The following is a 25,764-nucleotide window of genomic DNA, read 5'->3' as shown; positions in this document are numbered from 1 at the left end:
GGACAGTGGAGAATGACTGATTGTACTGAGTTTCAGAGGCACAGATGGTATTTTGTTTTAGAAATCTGTCTGGAAGAGGTACAGATTATGGTTTGGGGAGAAACTGAGGGCAGGGGAGAATTAGGAGGATGCCACGGTGTGCGGTTCAGGAGAGACAGAGAGGCTAAACCTGCAGCTGCTGGGGAGGGCAGGCAGGCCAGTGGCTGGGAACCCCACACCCATTTGGATGACTTGTGTGGTGGCAAGTATTAGGACAGCATATGTTACAAATGATTCTGCTGCAAGAAAACCTGACTGACAGTGGGTTCTTTTTCTCCCCAACAAGTGCAGACCTGGAGGACAGCTGGCATTGGTGGAGAGGCTGAGCACTTTCAGGGCTGGCGTTTTTGCCCTGGGTATCACGTAAGCATTCAAGCAGCAAGAAAGGGGAAGGGGTCGCATGGGCAGTGACTGCCCCAGTTTCTTCCCATCCCAGCTTCCAGCTGCCTTCCCCCCTTCGCCAAGAGATGCAAGGCAGCAGGAAGCAGCCTCTGTAATATGGGGTGGCACGGGGAAGACGTAAAGCAGGTCACCCCCGTCCGTGCCTCTTGCCCAGGTCAAACTCACCCCAGGCTTTGCTGATATCCTGTTGGCCCCATGCTCCGATTTGCTCCCCATAGAAGCTGAAATAGGAAGATGGAGGGGCGTGATGAGAGGTCTCATCCCCAGTTCAAGCAACAGAATCTATAAGCAAGGAGGCTGAGCTGGCTTCCTTGTGGGGCCTGCATGAGGAGACCAAAATGACAGCATATTAATAATATCCACAATTGATCAAGCAATTTTCATTGGCCATGTCAGGCACCACTGAGTGGCTTATCTTTTTCCTCAGCTAATCTCATATTTGATATAGATATTACCATCCCATGTTTAATAAAAAAAATTGAGGCTCAGGGTGCTTCCCTTGCCCAAGGCAACACCCAAATCTAGGCAACCCACCTGAATTTCCATATGTGGTCAGCCCCTTGGCAACAAGGGTACAACCTTGACCAGGGGAGGACCAGGGCTCAAAATTTATCATGAACTGTGGCTTCAAAGTTGGGGGAAATGCTACTGACCAGGCCAAGATCTTTCCTGACGAATAACTTTCCTTTTAGCTCACAGCCCAACATCTGTATGTAGGAAGCCCTCTGTGTAGTTTAAGGGCAGAATGTTTTTCCCTTTTCCTTTACCTGCACCATGTGACTGATAACCCGAACTGCGACCTGACCATTGGCTCCTTGGCCAGACTTGCACTAAGAGCGGTCCAGCCCCTGGGACGAAGTCTTGAACAACTCTTCCTTGGCTCCCACATCCATTGTCAGCTACCAGAGAATTGTTCTTGTTTGTTTTTCTGTTAAAGTCATCACATTAACATTCACTCCCAACACTACCTCTATAACATTTCGATATGCTTAAAACCAGTAGAAATGTTGTCGATAATAATTATAGGAAGGCTGGAATAATGAGTTCTTCTTGAAAGAAAACTATAAAAAGGGAGGCAAGAGATTTTTGCTCTCATTTTGGTAGGTCCTGAGTACTTTGGCAGACTGTTTGGTGGGATTAAATATAGCAAAGGTGGAGTACTGTGGCTTTGGAAGGAAAAGAAGGTGAGTGAGGCAGGGTCTCTTCCCTGGCAAAGCTGAAGAGCTCGTTTACACCAGCAGCTGTGTCTCCTGGGTTCTGACTGGAATCATCCCAGGCACCCAGGCATTGCTCAAATTGTACGCTGAATAATTGCCCTTAAAAAATAGCAGCTGAATATCTTTTCAAAGGAGATTATGGAATCTGTTCTGGCCCTCTTTAAATAAAGGACATTTGCTTATCTCCAGAATTGTTTTATTGGCTCTTCTGGAGGTAGGCATGTGATTTAGTGACCTTGTAAATTCCTCTGCAGCCCCTGGATTCCATAGTTCTGTTTCCTCCATAGCGGGTGAAAAGCAGCTGTAGCAAACCTCTTTGCCTTCTTTCTACTTTTCTATGCTGTCATCCTCCTCAGCTTTAGAGTGTATTGGTTCCCATGGAAACGGCAATGTCCTTGCTGTGGACCGAACTTAATCACAGCCGAAAGGGTGAAATAAAGTACATTTTTATCTTGGATTGAAATTTGTATCATGATTCATGCAATGGAAGACAGAAAGAAGAAGAAGGAAAACAAAAGGAAAGAAGGATAAGGGGAGGGGGGAGGAAAGAAGGAGGAAGAAGGGAGACGGTGGGGGTTGAAAATGATTCTGTGTGCATCTGCCTGAAAAAAAACTGTTGGAGCAGAGGCTGGCTGTTCAAAGGTACTATGTCGCTTACTACGTGCCAGGCTGGGACTGTCCCAGCTCTTGCAAAGGCTCTGTAGAACCAGAGCTGCGGCTGGCCCTGCAGGCTGCTAGCCTGATGTGATCTGAGAGACACCTGTCCCAGAGTCTCTCCCCAAATGGCTGCTGTACCTGGACTTCCACCATGAGAGGTTAAGATCCTTAGGAACATTTTTTGGTCATGACACAGGTCCCACTAAATGAGGGAAAAATTTAAGCCGTGATCAACTCATGTTTTTAGATGATATTTTGCTAGATCCCTTTCAAGCCCTAGCTATTATAATAGTTGAGGCACTGACACTTAGTAAACAATAAAAGTCACAAGTCTCCAGAGAGACTCCCAACCTGTTCTTGCAGGTCCTCCGTCCTGCTGACCTTGTCACCTACTTCCTGCCATCTGAGTACTGACCCTCTACATCCACCTGGGAGCAGACCCAGGTTTGTGGATTTTGAGAGCTTATAGGATTTTGCACCCTCTTTAAGAAAAAGGATGCATTATTACAAATAAAAAGTTAGGCACAAGGTCTTGAAAAGGGCCCATGCAAATGAAGAGCTTAATCTTCATTAGCTTCATGGTAATTCATCTCTGCATCTATTATCTAAATTAATCTTTAAAACAACACCATGAAGTACATAATTATCTCCTTTAATAGGTAAGAAAACTGAGCGTCTATGAGAGTCATCAAACTTTACTAAAAATTTACAAAAAATTTACTAAATTCATGGACACCGTTGTGATTCCTTGGGATTGGTAATTGGAATAGATCATCTGGGGGTGTCTCCACTAGTTTTTTGTTTTGTTGCATGAGCATCAGTTGTAACATGTTGAATCAATCTCACTTTTCCAAAATGTGACTTTCATTTCCCCTCTAAATCCAAGCCAGCTGATGGAATTGGATTTCAGCTGTGGTTGGAGGACTAGAGATGGTATCGTGTATCCCACTTGCAAATAATCGATCGGCTTCCTGCAATGCATTGCGTGCTCTCTCCACAGAACAGACACGGAAACTGAGACTGTCAATTGGATGGCTAGTTAATATCCACAGGAAATGTGCGTCTGGTGTTCCGGGACTGGAAATCAGGGCCCACCTGCAAAGCAACTGGATAGAGCAGTTTCTGGACGCCTCCTGTTTGCAATGAATTACAGGAATCCTCTCAGATTGACAATGGAACCAGCCTTCCTTTTCTTTCTTTTATTAGTATTAGCAGTATTGTCTAATCTTCCATTTAAATCCAATCAACTTAAAATAGGCACATGCACAAATATCCTCACTTGCAGGTGTGAGGTGTAGCTCCTTTGGTATTGTCTTCAAAATGGTAGAAACTCAGGTCAGAAGAGCTGAATGCTCTCCCACCTCATCCTCCCCAGAAAACCATAGTGAGCACATCGGAGGAGGGTAATTTAGCAGCATGTCTTCCAGCAGACCAGCTGCCACCCAAGAGAGAGCACGGGTGGTGAGAGGCAGGGCAGGGAGCCATCCAGGACAAAGTCACAGAGAATAGGATGGGAAGAGGAGATGCCCTCCCCCAACGAGGGAGCCTGGGTGTGAGGGAGAGTTGGGACCTCTGACCTGAATCTGGATTTACATATTGTGGGAAGTACTTGCATCTGAGGCACAAACCTCCAATCCAAATCTTTCCCAAGGGCTTTTGTATACAAAGTGCCGTTCTTGGACCCATAAAATAGCACAAGTTTATTTTGAAATTGCCAAGTGCCGGGTACTAAACTAGATATTTTTATATCCATGATTAAATTTAATTGACCATCTAATTTATTCTCACAACACCATGAAGAAGGAGCAGTGGTAAGTAACCCCTTTTTACAGATAAGAAAACTGAGGTCACCAAGCTAGTCAGTGGTGCAGTCAGAGTTCATATCTAGTTTTATTTGACTCTAGAATAGTGCTCCAGACCTTAATGGCATTTGTGTAGGGCTAACCATGTACCAATCCCCGTGCTTGCAATTTACAGTCTCTCTCTCTCTCTCTTTTTAATGTTTATTTATTTTAGAGAGAGAGTGTGTGTGTGTGTGTGTGATCAGGGGAGGGGCAGAGAGACATGGAGACACAGAATCCAAAGCAGGCTCCAGGCTCTGAGCTGTCAGCACAGAGCCTGATTTGGGGCTCGAACCTACGAACCATGAGATCATGACTTGAGCCAAAGTCAGATGCTCAACAGACTGAGGCACCCAGGTGCCCCGTTACACAGTCTCTTTTTTGATCTCCACACTAGTCTGTAGGGTATTTTATTTCTGTCTTCAATTACTTATAATTTAGTCTAGAGACAGGAGTGAGGTAAGTGGGAAAGAGATAATGTATTTTTAAAACTCTAATACAAATCAGTAAAATAATAAGTGCAAAAGAAATATGAAGAATTTAACCAAGTCCATGGTTCTGGATTGTATTATAAGGATAGTTTGCATTTTTAACCCATTAAGTTGAAGAAACAGGGGATTCCTCATGGAAGCATCCATATGAACAAAGGCAGGGGCATATTTAGGAGACGGAATGTGTAGGGACTATGGTTTGACTGAAGCATAGGTTATGTGTAAAGGATATTTGGCTGGGGAGGTGGGTTGGTAATGACCACCAGGTTGAAAATCCTCAATCTGGCAGACAGAGGGAGAAAGATGATCAGGTTGGAGCTAAACTTTAAAAAAAGAAGTTGCCACACCATTTGTAGACCGGACCAGTGCGGTAGTTTGAACAAGCGGTAGCAAAGGTCTGAACTTGAACTTGGGTGGGAATAGGGAGGAGGTAAGGGAGGGTCATGCAAAAGACATGTCTGAAACATTGGATCTTGCATTCTTACCTATGGGGAAAAGACTCACACCAGAACCCTATTCACTCTGCCACGAGTCTTTAATTGTGCCAGGATCCCCATGGAGAGCCAGAAAGTGTCTCTGGGGGAGATTGTTTCTTCAAAGACATTGACTCCCTGGAGCGCCTGAAGCCTGCACAATACCACAGGGTGGCCTATCTGCTGTATTCACTATACACTGTTTTTCCTGCATCTGTGAGCCTGGAAGCTCAAGGTAGGGAAGAGAATGGGAGAGCAAAGAGCTTAAGAAATGGTTAGTGGGGCTGGCAGAAATGTTGGCTGTCATAGGACACAAAATCTATATTTTGTAAGCATAATTATTTTACAGATTTCTATATTTTCTTTGTTGTTTTCCCATTCATTCTCCTTTTGTGTTTTCTGTGGTCGTGCTTTCTCAAATGAAGTTCCTACTGATAATACCGCCTGTTTCAGCTACACTGGAAGGAAATAAGAAAAAGGGATTCTTTTGCACTTGGATCTGTATGTTAATGGTGCAAGAGCAGGAAGGCTCAGGACAGGCTATGGGGCAGTCGGCGCCCCTAACTCCCGTGCTGTTCCAGGGTCAACTATAGTTGGTTTACAAGTCTGCTTTCTGAACCAGACCACGGACTCCTTGAATATAAAACTGAGTCTTCTTCACATTGGTATCCCTGTGTCCAGTAGTCACTTGTGAGCGCTCAAGAAATGTTTGAAGAATGAATGAACCCTGAAAACTGTCCCATGTGATGCTGTGTCTGCACGGTCCCAGCTTTTCCCTGCTGCAGAGATGTGTTTATCATCTGCACAAGGAGAAATAGCATTGGTATAGAGGGGCATTATACTCACTGGGAAACAAATAAAGATGAAAAATATATTGATTGGTTAAGTGTAGGCTTCATTCAGAATCTCCAGGTTACAAGCTCCGAGCCCATTGATATTTCATGTTTATTTGTACATGGCAAAATCTAGCTTTCTGTTTTGAGAGAAAATGTTTCTCACAAAGCTTTATTAAAATGTTCAAATAGTCTCCCAGACATCAAATCGCTCTCACAACACAACTCTTTAGTGTAAACAATCAGAAATGCAAGGATTAAATTCCCCTTCAAGTGTATGAGGGCTTAAAAAGAAAGAGCAACCATGCTTGACCAAATAAGCTCTGAGCTTTATTGAACCTCTTTTTCGATGGAAGCTCAAGACTGTCAGTCAACCAGAGACACATCTGGGGCCCGCCATGCTGACTGCAAGGAACCAGAGAAAGGGATGCGCCAGGACCTTGCAAGCCAAATATTTTCTTCTCCTTTATAATAAGGAAAAAAGCTCGAGTAGATGCCATTAGCATACCAGCTGGGCAGAGGACTCATTTTTCTTTTTCAAACAACTAGACCTAAAAGGCCAGACCTCCTGGTTATCAGTGTATGATTCCCATTGACATGGGAAAGGGTGAGCAGTTATTTTGTGTGTTGTTGTTTTATTTTTAAATACACCATAGTCTGGGAGTCTAAAATGGGGCACAGCAGGGAAGAAACAGCTACACCTGCTTTCTCAGAAATGCAACAGTGCATACACACGAAGGGCATGAGTTGTCACCATTATGTTGTTGTCACTGTTTCCCTTAAAGTGCACAATTGAAAGCAAACAATCGGGAAATCAGAAGACAACTTTTCTTGAGAATCTCCCCTTCTGAGGGTCTAGACTGCTCTTGCCTGTGTGCACAATAGATTCACTAACAAAGAAATTTTTGAAAGCACAGCACATATGCTCATATGTACATTTGGAAAACCACAGAGGGTTTTTCTACATTTTAGCTTACACTCAGAAGCTGAAGCTGTCATAAGGAAAGAGAAAAGGCTGCTTTCAAGCATGAATCATTTTTCACAGACTTCATTAAAATAAAATAAACTTCTTTGCTCGTTAGTGAAAGGCAGTGGGGGAGGGTGGGGACAGAAATTCTGATTCTCCCTCTTGTGCTGAAGATAAGGAAACATGGTTCCATTCTTGCCGTTTCCAAGAGGTGGAAGACAACACATCCATTCTAAAGATAAATCAAATGAAGCCTGAGGATGTCACTGGAGACAGACTAGCCCAGAGACTCGAATCAACGGCAGAAATGTGGAGAGAATTTAGGTTTTCGGATTCCAAGGCCATACTTTGTCCCCTAGGTTTAGGGGTGCTTCTAGAAAATGTCATCAAACTGGAAGGTGCAATAGTTAGACTTACACATTTTAAGGAAGATTCTCCTCTCAGACATCTGAAATATACCACAATATCAAGTCTCTAATTATAACTTGTCTTCTCCCGACAAGTTTAACAATATATTTTAAATAGTTTGGGTGCCCCCTTTTAAATTTTGAAATATTTTTGACCCATCAAGAAATAATATAAAAACATCTGTGTATCTACCATCCAGCTTAAGAAATAAGATTTTCAAAATATAGTTGCAGCTCCCTTTGATATCGAGCCTCACACCAGTGACCATTCTCTGGAATTTGATATTTATCATTTGCATTTATTTAACAGACACAGATACTCTGACAGGCACTGTTCTAAGTACTTTACAAATCTTAACTCATTGTTAATCCTTATAACAACCCAATGAGTTGGATACCACAATCATCCTTTCTTAACAAATGACAAAACTGTGATACAGAGGAGCTAAAAAACTTGTCTAAAGTCACACAGCTACCAAAGTATGGAGCTAGGATACAAATCCGGGAGATGGGATCTAGAGTCTATGCTGTTATTAACAAACAAAACATACTACTACTTCAGCAGCATCGTGATGCCATTATTATACAGTATGTATGCTTTTGAGGTTTTTCCTCTTGCTAGAAGGTTCATCCACTTGGCTGCAGGTAATTCTAGCTCACCCATTTTCATTGCTGATTATCGCATTATGGTGTGAACACAGGGAATTATGCATTTTAATATCAATGAACATTTAAGTTTTCCAGAATGTTTTTCCATTACAAACACTGCTGTTATGAACATTTCTGGGCATGGTTTCTGTGCACACATGCTTTTTTGTTTTCCCCTTCTACAGGGTATGTGCCTAAGAGGAAAACTACTGGGTCAAAGGGTACATTAAACTTCAGGTATACCAGGTACTGCCAGATTATTTTCCGAAGGGGTTGCACTAATTCACACCCTTTCACTAGATGAGTTTCCATTTTCCATATTATTGCCCAAACCAGGTATTTTCTGAAAACTATCTATTTGGGGATTAGGTATTTTAGACTTCTTACATTCTTGCCATCTTGTTTTAATTTGCATTTCCTTGATTACCGCTTAGGTAGTAGGGCCTTGTAAGCAGGCTCTTCTGAGCATTGCCTGTTCTTTTACTTATTTATTTATTTTTTCCAGTAATCTCTATGCCCAAACTCACGACCCTGAGATCAAGAGTCACATGCTCACTGACTGAGCCAGCCAGGCCCTCCTGCCTGTTCATGGTTTTTGTTTTTTGTTTTTGTTTTTTTATCACTTTCCTCTTCAGCTGTTTTATTCTTATTAATTCATAGGAGTTCTTTGTGTATTCTGCCTAATAACCAATGTCTATAATATTCATTAGAAAATTTTTTCTCAAAGTGTTTTTTAATGGACATAATGGATATGGGTGCCAAAGAGACTAAAATACCTAGAAAAAGAATTTCTAGGTCATATGGTAGGTTTATGTTTAACTTTATCAGAAACTTCCAGACAGGTTTCCAAATTGGTTGTAATATTTTAAACTCCTGCCAGAAAGGTAGAAGCATTCTAGATGTTCCACATTCTTGTCAACATTTAGCATGGTCAGTCTTTTTTAATATATATTTTTTTAATATTTAAAAAAAGAGAGAGAGAGAGAGAGAAAGAGAGAGAGAGGGACACAGAATCCAAAGCAGGCTTCAGGCTCTGAGCTGTCAGCACAGAGCCCAACATGGGGTCCAAACCCATGAACCATAAGATCATGACCTGAGCCAAAGTCAGACACTTAACCAACTGAGCCACCCAGCACCCCTTATGGTCAGTCTTTTTTATGTCAGCCATTCTAGTGGGTGTGCAGTGATATCTCATTGTAGTTTCATTTGAATTGTCCTGGTCATTTATGGTGTTGAGCACTTTTCATTTGTTTCCTGGCCACTGTGCATCTACCTGGTGAAATGGCTGTTCAGATTATTAGGTTATGTGTGTTTTTATTATTCACTCGTGGGAATTGTAGTTGTCTTTATATATCCTAGATACAAGTTCTTTGTAAGATATATGTATTGCAAAGATTTTATCCCAATGTGTAGCTTACCTACTCATTTTTTAACAACGTCTTTTGAAAGTTTCCATTACTCCATTTTATCAGTCTTTTTTTTTTTTTAATTGTCAGGTATTTCCAGAAGTTCTAAATCTTTCCTTATTTCTAAGTGTGTATATATTTTCCTGGAAACTTTGAAGTTTTAGCTTTTATGTTAAAGGTGTTATGGTGCTTTAGCATCTTGGTCAAAAGTCAACAAGTCATATAAACATAAGTCTATTTCTGGTCTCACTATTTGGCTCCATTAATCTATTTGTCTACCTTTGTAGGAATACCACAGTCTTAATTTCTTCAATTTATATTAAGTCTTGAAATCAAATAGCTTAAGTCTTCCACTTTTGTTCTTCTTTGTCAAGATTGTTTGGGTTACTCTAGGTCTTTTGCATTTCCACATAAATTTTAGAGTTTTTTTTAATTTCTACAAAAATCTTGCTGAAATGTTGACTGGTATCGAATTGAATCTACAGATCAATTTGGTAAAAAGTAACATTTAACAATATTGAGATTTCTGATGCATGAACATGGTATACTTCTCCATCTAGTTAGGTCTGCTTTCATTTATCTCAGTAATGGTTTGTAGTTTTCATTGCAGAAGTCTTAAATATATTTCATAAAATTTGTCCCTAGGTATTTGTATTTTTAATGATATAGTAAATGGTGTTTTTAAAATGTCATTTTCGAGTTGTTTGTTGCTAGTATATAGAAATACAATTGAGTTTTATATAGTGACTTGCATATAGTAGACAGCTTCTTATAACCCCCAGTGATGATCCCCTCTTCCGGTATTCATATGGTTGTATCATCCCCTCACTCTATGTGTGGGCTGGACCTAGTATCTATCTCTAACACATAGAACACAGCAAAAAAGATGGGATTTAGGTTACAAAAAGACTGACTTTTGTGTTGCTAATTCTAGCTTGCTTTAATTTGCTTTCTTGCTCTCATGGAAATCAGCTGCTCTGCTGGGATATGTTCAGTGGAGACGATTGTATGGTAAGGAACTGAGGGAGGTCTCTAAACATTACCAGCAGAAAAATGGCAGCCTTCACAGTGCATGAGGAACTGAATCCTGCCAGCAACCACACAAGTGAGATTGCAAGTGTGTCTCTTTCACCTAACTTGTGCCTCAACTTTTGACCCCAAGAAATCATGAAATACTAGATGTTTTTTGTTTTATGTTGCTAATTTTGAGGTAATGTTATGCAACAATAGATAATGAATATGCCACAAACTTGCTTAACTCACTTATTAGCTCTAATAATATTTTTTGCAGACTCTAAGGTTTTCTACATACAAAATTAAGTTTAATTAAAAGTTTCATTATGTACTTTCCAATCCATATTCTTTTTTTTTTTTTTTTTTGGTCTGTTTTGTTTTATTGCATTGACTAGGAACTGAAGTACAATGTTGAATAGAAGTGATGATATTGACTATCCTTGCCTTGTTCCCCATTTTAGGAGAAATGTATTCAACTAAGTGTGATGTTGGCTGTAGGTTCTTTGTAGATGTCTTCCATCAATTGAGGAAGTTCTCTCTGATCCTAGTTTTCTAAGGGTTTTCATCAAGAGCAGATAATGAATTGTTTCCAGTGTTTTCTCTGCATTTATTAATATGATCATATTATATTAATTTGATGATTTACATTAATTGATTTTAGAATGTTAAACCAACCATGCATTCCTGGCAGAAACCCAATTTCATCATAAAGTATCATCCTCTTTACACATTGCAGGATTAAATTTGCTAATATTTAGCTAGGGATATTTGCACTAATATTCATGAAAGATATTGTTTCTTCTTTTAATGTCTTTTACTGGTTTTGTTATCAGGGTTATGCTGACCTCATAAAGTGTTTTGGGAAGTGTTTTCTCCTCTCTATATCATAAAAACATAAATTTAAAAAACCAAACAGTAAAGCAATCTGGATCTAGTTTTCATTTGTTTTCAATTTATTAATTTAAGTTGAAGTTGTTAATATGCTTTTCATTACAAATTAAGTCTAATGGATATGTATAGGGCTGCTCAAATTTTCTATTTCTTCTTGTATGCATTTTGGTGACTTTTTTTCTTTCAAGGAATTTTTACATTTTGCATAAGTTGTCAAATGTTTTGGACAAATTTTTTCATAATATCCTCTTGATGTCATTTTAATGTTATATGATCTATAATGTTCTTTTATTCTCAATATTGGTAATTTGTTGTTTGGGTTTTTTTTTTCCCCAGTCGAGTTATGGGCTTATCAATTTTATTAATCTTTCAAGGAACTAACTTTCTATTTAATTGATTTTTCTCAATTATCAGCTTTTTATTTTGTTTCTGCCTTTATCTTTAGTAATTCATTCCTCCTGATTATTTCGAGTTTAATTTGCTTTTGTTTTTTAGCTTAGCTTCCTAAGTTGGTACTTTGATCATTATTTTTAATAGTTTACCCTTTTCAAATAAAAGTATGAACTACAAATTTCCTTTAAGCATGGCTACAATGCAGACTCTTGTATGCTGCATTTTTATTATCATTCAGTTAAAAATATTTTTCTGATTCTTCTTCACATTTTTTTCTACCCCAATTTATCTCTTTTCTCCTCCTAATGTTGTCCGATATTATAAGTCTTTTTTTTTTTTTTTTTTTCCTTTCTGGGCTTTAGTTTGTATAGATTCTACTGCCTGTCTTCAAATTCACTATTTCAGCAGTGTCTAATATATTAATAATAATATTAAATCAATAAATGATTTTGGATATTATATTTTTCAGTTCTATAATTCCCATCAACTCCTTTTTTTATAAATTTTCTTTCTCTATTGAAATTCCCTATTTATTCCTTTATTGTGTGTATGTTGTCTTTTAAATCCTTGGACATATTTATAAAGTATTTTTCCATGACTTCCATCATCCCAATAATTTCTGGGTCTGTTTCTATTGCTTGATTTTCTTTCTGGTTAAGGATGCCATTTCCTTTTGCATATCTTCAGTACATTAGATATTAGACATTGTGAATGTTACACTGTTGAATGCAAGAATTTGCCTTTTTTTTAAGGGTGCTCAACTGGGGAGGGCAGGTATTTAGTTACTTATGAATCTGCTTCATATTTTTAAAGCTTATCTTTAAACTGTGTTAGAATGGGTCTGGTGTAGCTAGGGCCACTTGAGCTCCTTTGCAGGATCTCTACCAAATGCCCTGTGGGTTCAGTGAGGTCTCTCTGTTCTGGCTGGTTTGGATATCAAATGCCTCCCAATCTTTGTGAGCGCCACTAGTTGTTCAGCTCATTAGTTGGTCCACTCGTATTACTTTCTTCCCGGGTCATCTTTTGTTGCCTGGCTTGTGGAGTCTTGCTCTATAAACAGCTCAGTATTTGGTCAAAGACCCAGAGAATCTCCTGTTTAGACTTCTTTTTCTGTCTAGCTCCCTCTTCTTTGTATACTGCTCTGTAAATTCTAGCTCACCTCAAAAGCCCTGAGTTCCAATGTCTATCTCCTGTATTCAGCAAGACTACTGTGCTGTTTGACCTTGCTCTCTATACCACAGTCTGCAAAGTGCCTCCAGGTAAATAGCCAAGTTGATCATGGGGTGATCATCTCATTTCGTTCTCTTCTCTCAGGGACTGTGGTCATATGTTATTTTTATTCAACATCTGAAAACAGTTATTAATATATTTAACCTAGTTTTATAGTTGTTTGCAATAAAAAGAGCTAATTACTTCATCATGGCCCAAGAGTTTTTACTTTTTAATCATAAATATGTTTTAAATGTTATTGAATGCAGTTTTTTCACCTATCAAGGTTATCTTGTGACTTTTCTTCAATTTGTTATGGTGGTGAATTACTTTAATAACTTTTCTAATGATAAAATGTCCTCATATGCCTAGGATAAACTCAACTTGATAATGATGTTTTATTTTTTTAATACTTGCTTGATTTGTTTTGCCAATGTTTTGTTTAGGATGTTTATTCAAGAATGAGATCAGCCTCTATACTTTCATCCTCATACTGTCTTGGATTTTGGTAATCAAGATTATGCTATTCTTTAAAAGACTCCCGGGGAGGGGAGGTGTTCATTTCCTTTTAGTGTTGTAATAATTTATTATAAACTCAGTGACTTAACACAACACAAATTTTTTATCCTACAGTTCTGGAGGTCACAAGTCTAAAATGAGTTTCACTGGGCCAACAGTAAGCTGTCAGTATGTCCATGCTCACTCCACAGGCTCCAGGAAAGAATCCGTTTTATTACCTTTTCTATCTTCTAGAGGCTACCTGCATTCCTTGACTCATGGTCTCCTTCCAGCCGGCAATCACATCACTCTGACCTCTGTTGTCAGTCACTTCTTCTTTCACTCTGGTTTTTCTACTTTTATTCACTTATAAGTACACTTTATATTGGATTCACATTGGAACTACATAATCCAGGATAATCTCTCGTAATCCTCAATTTAATCACACCTGCAAAGTTCCTTTGCCATGTGAGACAAATATTCATAGGTTCCAGTAGTTAGGACATGGATATCTTTGGTGGCGGGCATTATTCTGTCTACCACAAAAAAGAGAACATTCCCCAGTTTTCTTTTCTTTGAAAAATCTTATGGAAAATTTGGATGATCTATTCCTTGAATATTTGATAAAATTTATCTGTCAAATTATATGGGACATGTTTATGGATAACTTTTTAAAAGAAACATAGCCAAAATGTATGTGTGCATGTGTATGTATGTTTTGTGTTTCTGTGTATGTTTCAAAATAACCATAAGAAAATTATTACTAAGAATATGATTATTACTTTTAAGTATTTCTAACCATAGGACATATCTTTCCATGGTATACATATATACCATCTTCCACCAAAATACAATGTTTTAAAATCTCTTTAAATAGTTTTTTTCTATGTAATTAAACCACCAACTAAAGATATAGTTGGGTTCTTTTGTCTTTTTATATTTCAGAATTCTTATAATTTTGATTTAATTTTGCCTTGTAGGGGCACCTGGGTGGCTCAGTTGGTTAAGCATCTGACTTCAGTTCAGGTCATGACCTCGAGGCTCCTGAGTTCAAGCCCTGCATTGGGCTCTGTGCTGACAGCTCAGAGCCTGGAGCCTGCTTTGGATTCTGTGTCTCCTTCTCTCTCTCTGCCCCTCCCCCATTCGCACTCTGTCTCTCTCTCTTTCAAACATAAAAAATAAAAACATTTAAAAAGTTAAAAAAATAATTTTGCCTTATAATTATGTAAACATTTGTATTGTCCCAATATCAACACTATAAAACAGGATTTATTCAGATAAGTCTAGCTTCCTGACCGGTCCCCTAACCTTATTTCCTTCTTCACCATGTAAGTAATCATTTTCATGAGTTTTTTTGGTTTATTATTCCAGGGTTCTATTTTTAATGTTAGCAATGATGTATATGTATGCATGTATGTATATTAGTTCGTAATTATAGAAGTATATGTGATTATGTGTATTTTTTTTTACATAAAAGATTGCATGGTAAACACAGTGCTCTAAATTTTACTTTTCTTACTTTTTTCTTACTAACACTATATTTTGGAGACCACTTCATCACTATAGGCAGAGAACTCCCTTAAGATTTTTTTATAACCTCATCGGACTCATTGTGTGCACGTACCATGTTTTTTTCTTTTCAAATAATTCCGTATCTTTGGACATTTGAGTTATCATAGTTTTGTTTTGTTTTGTTTTTTAACAACTGACAATCAGTTTATTAAAAAAGTTGATTTAAGCATCTTTGCTTTGATGGTGACTTCAGCCTCAACTCCTGGCTCAATACTGATGGAAGTAATCTGTTTAACAATATCAGAAAGACCGTGCAGATCAATGAGTCACTTGTGAATCCTTGTCTAAAAATGATTCCAGGTCTTAAAACCTTTACCACAAGGAGTTTTTCTTCTACTGATTCTTGGAGTCTTTAGGCATCCATACTGGTCCTTTCACTTTGAGATTCTTTTCCTTTGCACCTCTGATCAAGTCAGCACATACCTTCTCCAAAGATTTTACATTGTGTCTTGTTAGAGTAATTCTAATTCGATGAATCGCCACCTCTGGTGCCATGGGTGTCTTTCCGGGGTCTTTAAAAGTCATGACTGCAGTGCAAGTTCCTGGCTGACTTGTTTCTGGGGGAGAGTGAACAGTGGGGAGTCAGGAGCAGGAGCATGTCTTCAAAGCTCTGTTGTAGCTGTGGCCCCCGTCTGTCCTCAAAGTGGTGAGTTATTTTAGTTTTTGTCTAATAGTTACTCAACAAAAAACTTTAGGCATATGTTATTTTATATTTTTCTAGTGTATTTTTATTTCTTAATTTTTTTTGAAGTTTATTTATTTTGAGAGAGAGAGAGAGAGAGAGAATCCGAAGTAGGCCCCATACTGTCAGATCTCGCCAACTGCAAGATTATGACCTGAGCCAAAATCAAGAGTTGGATGCTTGACTGACTGAGCCACCCAGGCCCCTTGCTAGTGAATTTTTAGTATAGCTTCCTAGAAGTGGGACCACTTGTTCAAAGAGTTAGTACTTTCCTGTACATCCACAGAACCATCACAGAATATCTTGTCAAGTTTTTTGGATCATTGCCAGTATGATAGGTAAGAAATGGCTTTGCAGTATACTTGTTGAACATCTTTCCCTAGGTTTTTTACAGTTACTTTTTGTGTTTTATTTAAGATGGATAAAAGTATAGGGGTGCCTGCGTGGCTCAGTTGGTTAGGTGTCTGACTTCGGCTCAGGTCATGATCTCACGTTTTGTGAGTTTGAGCCCCACATCAGGCTCTGTGCTGACAGCCTGAAGCCTGCTTTGGATTCTGTGTCTCCCTGTCTCTCTGCTCCTCCCCTGTTCATGCTCTCTCTCTCTCTCAAAAAAAAAAAAAAAAAAAAAAAAAAAAAAAAAGATGGATAGAAGTATTATCTATACTTTTCTATAGGGCTAATGGCATTTTCCTTTAGTTTTTAGATATTAGATATCAACAACTTTTTGTGATATAGATTGCTAATATTTTTTAATTTGTCTTTTCACCTCAAAATATAAAGTCTCATTCTTCTACCTAACTTCTTTTAATTTTTTAGTTGGACTTACTTTCTTTTGCCACCTACCAGTAATCATCAAGGCAACACTTCCATTAACTTTTAGTTCCCCTACTTAAACAGAGGCTCTTGAAAATTACTGTTTTATTATAAAATAATGTATACCTAGAGTAAAAAATACAGAGAGACATTCTTCTGCAATTCTGTTATCCAAACATAAATATTAATACTTTAAAGTATGTGTTTCTATTTTCAAAATATAGTTTTACAATGGTAGATACATGTCATTATATATTTGTCAAGACCCATAGAATGTACCATAATGTACCGTAGAATGTACCAAGAGTAAACCATAATGTACATTATGGACTTTGGCTGATAATGATGTATCAGTGTAGGCTCATAGATTATAACAAACATACCACTGTGGTTCAAGATGTTGAGTGGGGGAGGCTTTGTGTATGTGAGGGCAGGGGATATATGTGAACACTGTACTTTCAGCTCAGTTTTGCTGTGAAAATTGCTCTAAAAATAGCATATTAAATTTCAAAAATATACGTACGTTGTTTTATGTAATATTCATATACTGTTATGGCCAATCTGCCATTTTCATTTAATAATGCTTTATGTTGTATAGGATTCTATTTTATTGTTTTTTCCACTTAGTTTTTATCTTTTACATTGCAATTGAACGTCCTTATAACCAAGTCCATGATATTTCCTGGTAAAAGTTCATAGAAATGAAATAATTTCTCAAAAGAAATGCACATTTTAAATGCTTGTGATATTTATCATCATCTCTCATAAGGGCATAATAGATATTTGTTAACTGAATGAGTGAAAACTGGTAGCTTTTTGTGAGGAGGGAGGAAGTGAAGAGTCAGGACAGCTGACTTTCACTTATGAGGGCACCTGGTACTGAAGAGACAGTGGGAGAGTGAAATTGCAAACATTTTTCAAACCACACCCTACCATCCCATCTCCCAACGACACCTGGCTTTTCTCCAAGGGGGAGAATCTCAAATGTTAGGCAGCTGTGGAAATGCTTGTGTTATACCCCTCCCCCACTGAGCCTCACTGCCTTATGGGACTTGTGATTCTGTGACAGAGAATATAATGAAGAAGCAAGGCAAGTATATCTGACTTTCTGAGGCAGGAGATTCAACTAGAGAATTTCAGATTTTCAAAATGAGGGTCAAATTAGAAGGGGCTTGGTTATCTCTGAGCCTGCATGGGGCAGTAGAAGGAGCTGAGGTTTCAGGCAGAGCTATGTCTGGGCTCACTTCTTGGTTCTGCTACTAACCATCTTTGTGGACGTGGCCACCGGACTCTTTCTGGGTCTCAGTGATGTCAACTGTTCCAATCAGCTTGTGAGGACAGAGGGAGTATAGAAGTACCCCTTATCCACGGTTTCACTCTCTGCGGTTTCAGTTACCTTCAGTCAACTGTGGTCTGCAAATATTAAATGGAAAACTCCAGAAATAAACAATTCATATGTTTTAAATTTCATGCCATTCTAAGTAGCATGATGAAATCTCATGCCATCCCACTGGGGATGTGAGTCGTACCTTTGTCCCACGTATCCACACCATACACACTACCTGCTCATTAGTCGCTTAGTGGTCATCTTGGTTATCAGACCACCCACCTGGGTATTGCAGTACTTGTGTTCAAATACCCCTTATTTTACTTAATAACCCCAAAGCACAAGAGTAGTAATGTTGGCAATTCATGGCCAAGGAGAAGCCATGAAGAGCTTTCTTTGAGTGAAGAGATGGCAGTTCTCAACTTTAGGAAGAAAAAGCAATCATATGCTTAGGTAGCTAAGATCTACAGTAAGAATGAATTGTGTGTGCTAGTTTTATTGTTGTTGATCTCTTATTATGCCTAGTTTATAAATTAAACTTTATCATAGGTATGTACGTATAGGAAAAAACATACTACATATAGGGTTTGGTGTTATCAGAGGTTTCAAGCATCCACTGGGGGTCCAGGAACATATCCCCCACAGATAGGTATGTGTGTCCAGGGCTTAGCACATCTGTTGCATAGTGAACGTTCACTAAATATGTGATCCCTCCTCCTTTCTGTAACCAGAGTGCCCGATGATATGGACGAGCTGAGGTGTGATGTTCTTTTTCATGGTATACCCCATTTGTAGTTCCCTACATATAAAAACCCTGCTTAGGAGCAACCTGTCCACAGAATGACAGTATCAGCCATCCTCTTTCATCTCTGCCACCAAACCCTCGATACTACTTTTGTGGGACTCTCTTCCCTGGCCTAATCCAAGCTCTCCCATTCAGGGCACCAAAGACGTGCTGCCCCTTCATGGATGGATATCAGCTGCCATCACTGCTCTCTGCACCTCCTACCTGCCAGTATCGCCAGACTCCTACACCCCCTCTGCCCAGGAGAGTACCAGCCCCACACCCTCTAAAAACTGAACCCAAATCCCTGTTCCTTTGTCCCTGGATCAGCTGGGCATTCAGCTAGTATTCCCAGTTTGAGCTCCAAGAGTGTTCTCGCGATCATGTGTCTACAAGTAGTGGGGAAGTTGATCCCACTGGCCCCTGCCTTATTTTGTGACACACAAGTTGACACAAGAAGAAGCCGCTTTAACCATGAACTACCTTGCTCCTAGTTCCTGTTCTGCCACAGTCTAGCTGGGGCCCTTGAGCCTAGTCATTTCACCTCCCTGTGCCCCAGTTTCTGTATATGTAAAAAAGAAGAGGTCAGATTAAGTAATAATTCCTCTAGTTGGGCATTCATCATTTCCCTATGCTATTCTTTTATATGATGGGGAGAAAATAGTGGCATATGTGTGATCACAGTCTCAACTCTTGGGCTTCTAGTGTAGTAGAAACACAAATGCATCAAATCCCTTAGCCCTTGGGGTGACCCAGCAAAGCCTCAATTACTTGTCAATGACAGACCGAGGTTTCTTTCACATAACAAGATGCGGTGATGGGAACAACAAGCAACTCAGCTTTCACACATTGCCCAGGATCGTCTCATTTTTTCATCCTCATGACAAGCCTGTGAGGCTGGTTTTGTTCCATGTAATGCATAAGGAGAATGAGGCCTAGTGGGATTACATACCCCATAAGGTTACCTACTTAGTAAATGTGGTCTGACTTCAGAGCCCATGCTTTCTGCCTTGGTGTGTGCTACTCAGTGATTTCCAAGCTCTCTTTCATCTTTATGATCCTGAACAGACTTTTTGGGCACTAGCCTGGGAACCTTTTCTGGTGGTGTTTTGATGGGTGAGCATGTTTAGATGGCCTAACAATTGACTTTCACATGAAAGGTTTAAAAAAAAATGCAATCCAACTAAAATATAACCTGTGGGTATGGGTGTAAAAAAACCAACAAATCAAGCTTTGTTATGTTTAGCTACACTCACAGCTACCATTTCTGCTCTCCTGCCTACTTACTTTCTCAGCTCTCAACCATATCATCTCCATCACTCAGCCACTCTTGACTCCTATAGCCATGGCGAAATACCCTCCCTGCATCCCCACCCACTCTGCACACACTGTCAGGCATCACAACTGAGCTGTTCTTCTTTAAAATTGCCTCCAAGGGGTGCCTGGGTGGCTCAGTTGGTGAAGCATCAGGCTCTAGATTTTGGCTCAGGTCATGATCTCACGGTGGTGAGATCGAGTCCCAAGTGGGGCTCTGTGCTGGGCGTGGAGCCTGATTAAGATTCTCTCTCTCCTTCTCCCCTCCCCCGCTCTCACTCTTACTTTCTCTCTCTCTCTCTCAAAAAAAATTACCTCCAAAACCTGTCCTGTCTTCCAAGGCTTCACTGCTGCCCCTCACACCTCCCCCATGGCAGCAGCTTTCCAGGTCCTGTGCTGTCCTTCCAGCTGGCCAGGGAGTGTGATTAGGGCATATCAAATGGACAGCAAGAACCAGGTCAAGAGTAAGGGATAGGTTTCCTGAGACCTGAAGCCCTAGCAACCTCCAAGACTGTGCAGAGAGAGGTCAGTGCAAAAGTGATGCCAAATCCAGGGTGTCAGCAATGCAAGCAACTATCTCACCTTGAACAAAGACAAGGGGAACTTTCCAGAACTGCCTCAGAACAGAGGAAATGATGTTCTGACCATCCTGGAGAGAAGAAACGTGTTGGGAGGATTTGAGTAGCTCTCTGCCTCTGACATTGGTGCAAGCCAACCCCATCTCAGGAAAGATGCCCTTCTGGGCCCTTCTGGGCATGCTCATCCAACATAGATTTGGGGCAAGGAAAAAGGGCTGGGAACAATCAGAAAGGGGGATCTGAGGACTTTGCTATCCTTCAAATCTAGAATCCGAGAAGCCTTACTCTCTTTCAGCTTCTGCCTTGAGCCCTGCAAGATTGCTTATTGCATGTCTTTTAATCCCTGCCCCCTTCCGAGAATGACTTTGAGAGCCTCTCTCTATTCCTTGCTATCAAACATAAGGAGCCCTTCACCTCCCAGCACTCGAACCAGTATTACAGCTCTTTGGGGCTGTGGGGTTTGTGGAGAATGGATTCCCAAACAGCTGCAGGGCAACTACAGCCTCTTAGCAGACTGCCTAGCACATAGAAAATTTGTTGAACTAAATTACTGAAACAAGGCAGGCAGAAGGATTGCATTTAAAACACCCTGGAGCATATGTTCCCATGAGGTGCTGGGACTGCAGGCTTCATGGAAACAGCAGCAGCCAACATCTCAACCTGGCAATCAGAAAAGAAGATGTTGAGGGGACCCAGAGGTCACAAAACAGAGATACATAGAAGTCCTATAGACTGAGGACTTGTGAGTCAGAATTAAGCCTTCTCAGACACGCCCCCAAATCCTAGCGATTCAGAACTGACAAATTCAAGGCTCCCACGTGACCATTCCCCACCCACCGCTTGCCCCAAACGTTAATTGTGCACAAGTCTCTGTCAAGGAGCCCGTAAAAGGCCTCAGGATCCTTCTCAACATAGTACTTCAGGAAGCCATTAAAATCAAAAGGTCGGCAGTTGGGATAAAACTTATCTGCCACCCTTATGTAACATGTCTCTCTCGTTCAAAGGTGAGGAAACTGAGCTAATGACGTTTACTGAATTCTCCATTCCCCTTGATTATTTAGTAAAAGAATTCAAAGTAGCACATAGAACTTTTTACTCCTTTCCCAGTGCTCTTTCTAGTAACTATCTCTGAACCTGGAAATGCCCATTTGCAATAATATTGTCTTGGAAACTTAAGAGATTTCCCAACACTTATGACTCACATGGTGTCTTATGAACGGCTATCTAGGCTTCACCTCAAAATAGTGGAAATGTAAGTCACTGGTGACCATGGCAGGTTAGATGTGAACTTGGGCATAATTCTTTTTGTCTCCATTTCCCATGTTTTGCCTCTCTCATCATTTCTCTAGGGGAGTCTAGCAGCTGAACTCAAATGACCATATAAATGGCAAATGCCTATAAGAGATAAATGCTGAAGCAAAACAGTCATGTTTGGGGGCATTTTAGGATCGATTTCTGTTTCTCAAGCTTTTTGCTTTGTAGCAAGAGCATCTTTTGAGCGTATTTTGCTCTCTTTGATTGTTCACCTTCTCATAAGGGAAAAAAATCTTAATAAATCTTTTGTCTGTTTTGAATTCTATAGATTAAATTTTTACCATGCTAATATACTATAATGCTGAAAGAAGATAATTATGCGGTAAAATTAAGACATTCTGCAATTATATCTTGTAATATCATTAATTTCCAGATGCACACAAATTATATCTACCTCAAGAAGAATGGTAATTTCCTTTGTTTCGCTTACAAAAGCAGGTAATAACAATCTTTCTCCTGCAATTATTTTAGACAAATTTTCCAATTTGTTATCTTAGACCTCTCAGAGCAGTAATGATACATTATCTCAAGTTTCCAGTTTTACTTTTATCATTGTATCACTAATGATCTTTTAGATTGAAAATGTTGTTTTCTTTTTGAAAAAGCATTGACACTTATTGTCATATCTTTCCAGCCTCTTCATAATCTTAGGAGAGAAATCATTAATGGTAATGAATGAATGGGCTTATTGAAAAAATTATGCCATAGATAACATGTCCCCATCTATGCTAACACGAGATCTATTTCATGCAAGACATATAGAGAAAAAATTAATGGCACAGAACAAAAGAGCTTAAAGAAGCATCCCATGAGTAGCTTATAAAGTTATTCCAATCTTTATTAGAATTTTGTATTCACACCAAATCAACAAATATTATTAAGCACTAATTCTATGCAAAACACTGTATCAGGGAGTAAAAATGTCAATGGGCCCTCTAAGAGTGCATAGACTGGCTGGGGAGACGAGAATGAAAGAAATCAGTATGGAAGAATGAGTAGCAATAGAAAGCAAGAGGTCCAGTAGTGATACAAGACTATTACCAGGTGAATCTTAGAGAAAGGAATTCTGTGGGCTCAGAGGAAAGAAAGCACATGGGGTTTGGGGTTCCTAGAGCAGGAAAGAGATACATGGAACTAAATATAAGAGAAAAGACCCCATGGCCAAAGTAGAATTTGATCAAGTAAGCCTTCTCCGTGAACTCATCTTTCATTGTCATCATCTTTCCACACCTCACCAAGACTCACCTCATCTGGCCTTGCTTTATTTCTCATTTCTGTTTTCTCTTTGCAATATCACTAACTCTCATGGATTCAATAACGTTATGTCTTAAATCTCAGTCTCCAGCAAATCTGTGTCTCTCCACTTGGACTTTGAATCCCACTATGCTTCCTGCTTGCACTGATACCTTTCTTTCCACCCCAGTATGAACAAATCTTGTCTATCGAGCCAGTCCAGTTAAGTGCAACCTCCAGGAAGCTTTCTCTTGACCCCCTCAGTTGGAAATTATATGTCCCTTCAAGTCCTACAGTACTTTTTTTTTTTTTTTACCTCTACCACAAACTACCCTTATTGTTTGCTAAAAAACTGAACTATGGTTATTTGCCATCATGATTTCCTCTTTAAGCATATGTGTATCTATGTTTCCACCACCAAAAGAAGTATACCCAGAAGCCTAATTTGTACTATATGATCTTATCCTCCTGGCCATAACTGATTCTGCCATAGGTGGATACCTGTCTCTGGTTGGGCAAAGTCAATTTTCTTTCCCAGCAGTTGCAACCTAGAGAAGCAAATGAGTTTCTACTGGTTCTTGAATTTAAAATACATTTGGAATCAAACAACACTTTCAATAGCATGTAAAGACAATGCACAGAATGGAAGAAGACAGTTGCATAAGGGTCTATTATGCATAATATATAAAGAACTCTTACCACTCAACAACAGAAAGACAAACAATTCAATTGAAAACTGGACAAAAGATTTGAATAGACTTTTTTCAAAGATATACCAATGGCCAACCAGTATGTGAAAAGATGCTTAACATAATTAGTCATGAGGAAAATGTAAATCAAAATCATAATGACATAGTACTCACACACACTAGGTTGGCCATAATAAAAAAAAAAGGAAAAAAACAAGTGCTTGCAAGGATGTGGAGAAATTGGAGCCCCTACACATTGCTGGTGACAACGTAAAATGGTGCAGCTGCTATGGAAAAAATGTTGGTAGTTTCTCAAAAAGCCAAACATAGAATTATAATATGAACCAGCAACCCCAGTCCTATGTACATCTTCAAAAGAATTGACAATGGGTATTCACACAAAAACTTGTACATAACTGTTCATAACAACATAATTAATAATAACCGAAAAGTGGAAAAAACCCAAATGTCCATCAGTGGATGGATAAACAAAATGTGGTATATCCATACAATGAAATGTAATTCAGCCATAAAAAAGAATCAAATATTGACACATGCTATGACATGGATGAATGCTGACAACATAATGCTAAGTGAAAGAAGTCAGACACAAGAGACATTGCATGATTCCATTTATATAAAATACGCAGAAGAGATAAATCCAGAGAGACAGAAAGGAGATTGCAGTTGCAGGAGACTTGGAGATGAGGGGAATAGGGAGTGACTACTTAATAGGTATGGGGTTTCTATATGGGAGAATAACAGAGTTTTAGATCTTAACAATGATGATGGTTGCATAACATTGTGAATGTAATTAATGCCTCCAAAGTGTACGCTTAACATGATTTAAATGATAAATTTCACAGTGTGTGTATTCCTAAAGTTATTCCAATCTTTACTCAAATGTATTCATACCAAATCAACAAATGCTATTCCATGCATATTCCATGTGTATTTTACCATAACAATAACAAAAGACATTTAGAACAGTTGGTTGACTTTGTCCATTATATTCATGAAGAATCAGAAAAATCCAACCCACAAAGAGTGAATGATGAAGCAACTGAGCAGAGAGAAATGTGAAGCCTGAGAACAGGAAAGAGAAGTTGCTCCTGTCCTTCCAGAGCTGGCCTCAGCCTTCAAGAGGCTCACGTGGATTTGCAGCCTTGGACTTCTACAAGCATCTGAAATTCCCTCTTCACAGTTCAGTAATTTGAGGGGGTTACTGCCACAAAGAGCTAGTAAGACACACACCCTCCCCCCTCCCCAGCTCCTTAAGGGCATGGTCTGTAGGATAACTCATCTCCACTGTTTTGCCCACAGGGCTCACATAGCCTAATACCCATTGTTTAACTGGCACACAGTATATGTGCATTAAAAAGAAAGAAGGAAAAATAGATTCAAAACCAACACAGGCCAAAAAAAAGTAAAAAAGCCCCAAAACTTTTTGACCTAAGTAAAAACAGACCTAATGGAAGAATTTCCTCCCATTTCTCATAATAATTTAAATCAGGTTGCTTAGTAACCATCTTCCTTAAAATGGTACATTTATAAAAAATAGTGTTTTTATAAGAAGCTGTGGATTTCCAAGCCAGATTTTATAACCTCATGCAGGCCCATATGTCTTTTTTCCAGGCCAAATTCCAACTGGCTTGCAGAGGGATATGCATGCTGAAAAGCAATGCTGAGAATGTGGAGGGTCAGGTCGATAGGGGAGGAAGAATTTCAGTGTAACAGTAATATCAAAGGGTGCCTTGAAATGAAAAAAGATCTTGATTTTTATGCTGTATATTTATTTTCTTGGAAAGAAAATCATTGGATAGTATTGGCCAGGAGTGTCATGCCCATGACTTTCTGGTGTTCCTATCAAGTCACATGAAGACATGTCTAAAGATGGCAGAAAGGAACTCTTAATCATTTGGATTTTATATGAAAACTCCCAAGCCCTGAACAAAAACATGACCTAGGAGATACAACCGTCTTGTTATTTTTCTCATGTAATGCAATTTTGGTATTCATTCTCAATTGTGTATCATACTAAGAATTACCATTTAACATTATATTATTGCTAC

At 39.2% G+C, this 25,764-nt stretch overlaps 1 pseudogene across 1 annotated transcript in view; it reads right to left on the bottom strand.

Annotated features, from left to right (window-relative positions):
* Positions 1-10,866: 10,866 nt before the first annotated feature.
* The window catches only part of LOC144617135 (small ribosomal subunit protein uS10 pseudogene), a 165,792-nt pseudogene continuing 150,894 nt past the window's right edge, over positions 10,867-25,764 (bottom strand). Inside the window, exon 2 of the transcript XR_014138047.1 lies at positions 10,867-15,515. The product of XR_014138047.1 is annotated as a small ribosomal subunit protein uS10 pseudogene (transcript). The remainder of the gene's footprint in view (positions 15,516-25,764) is intronic.

This window comes from Panthera onca, chromosome C1, assembly GCF_046562875.1.
Source record: "Panthera onca isolate mPanOnc1 chromosome C1, mPanOnc1 haplotype 2, whole genome shotgun sequence".
Taxonomy (NCBI): domain Eukaryota; kingdom Metazoa; phylum Chordata; class Mammalia; order Carnivora; family Felidae; genus Panthera; species Panthera onca.
Note: the sequence above shows the minus strand (reverse complement) of the source record. Positions and strands in the feature narration are given on the sequence as shown.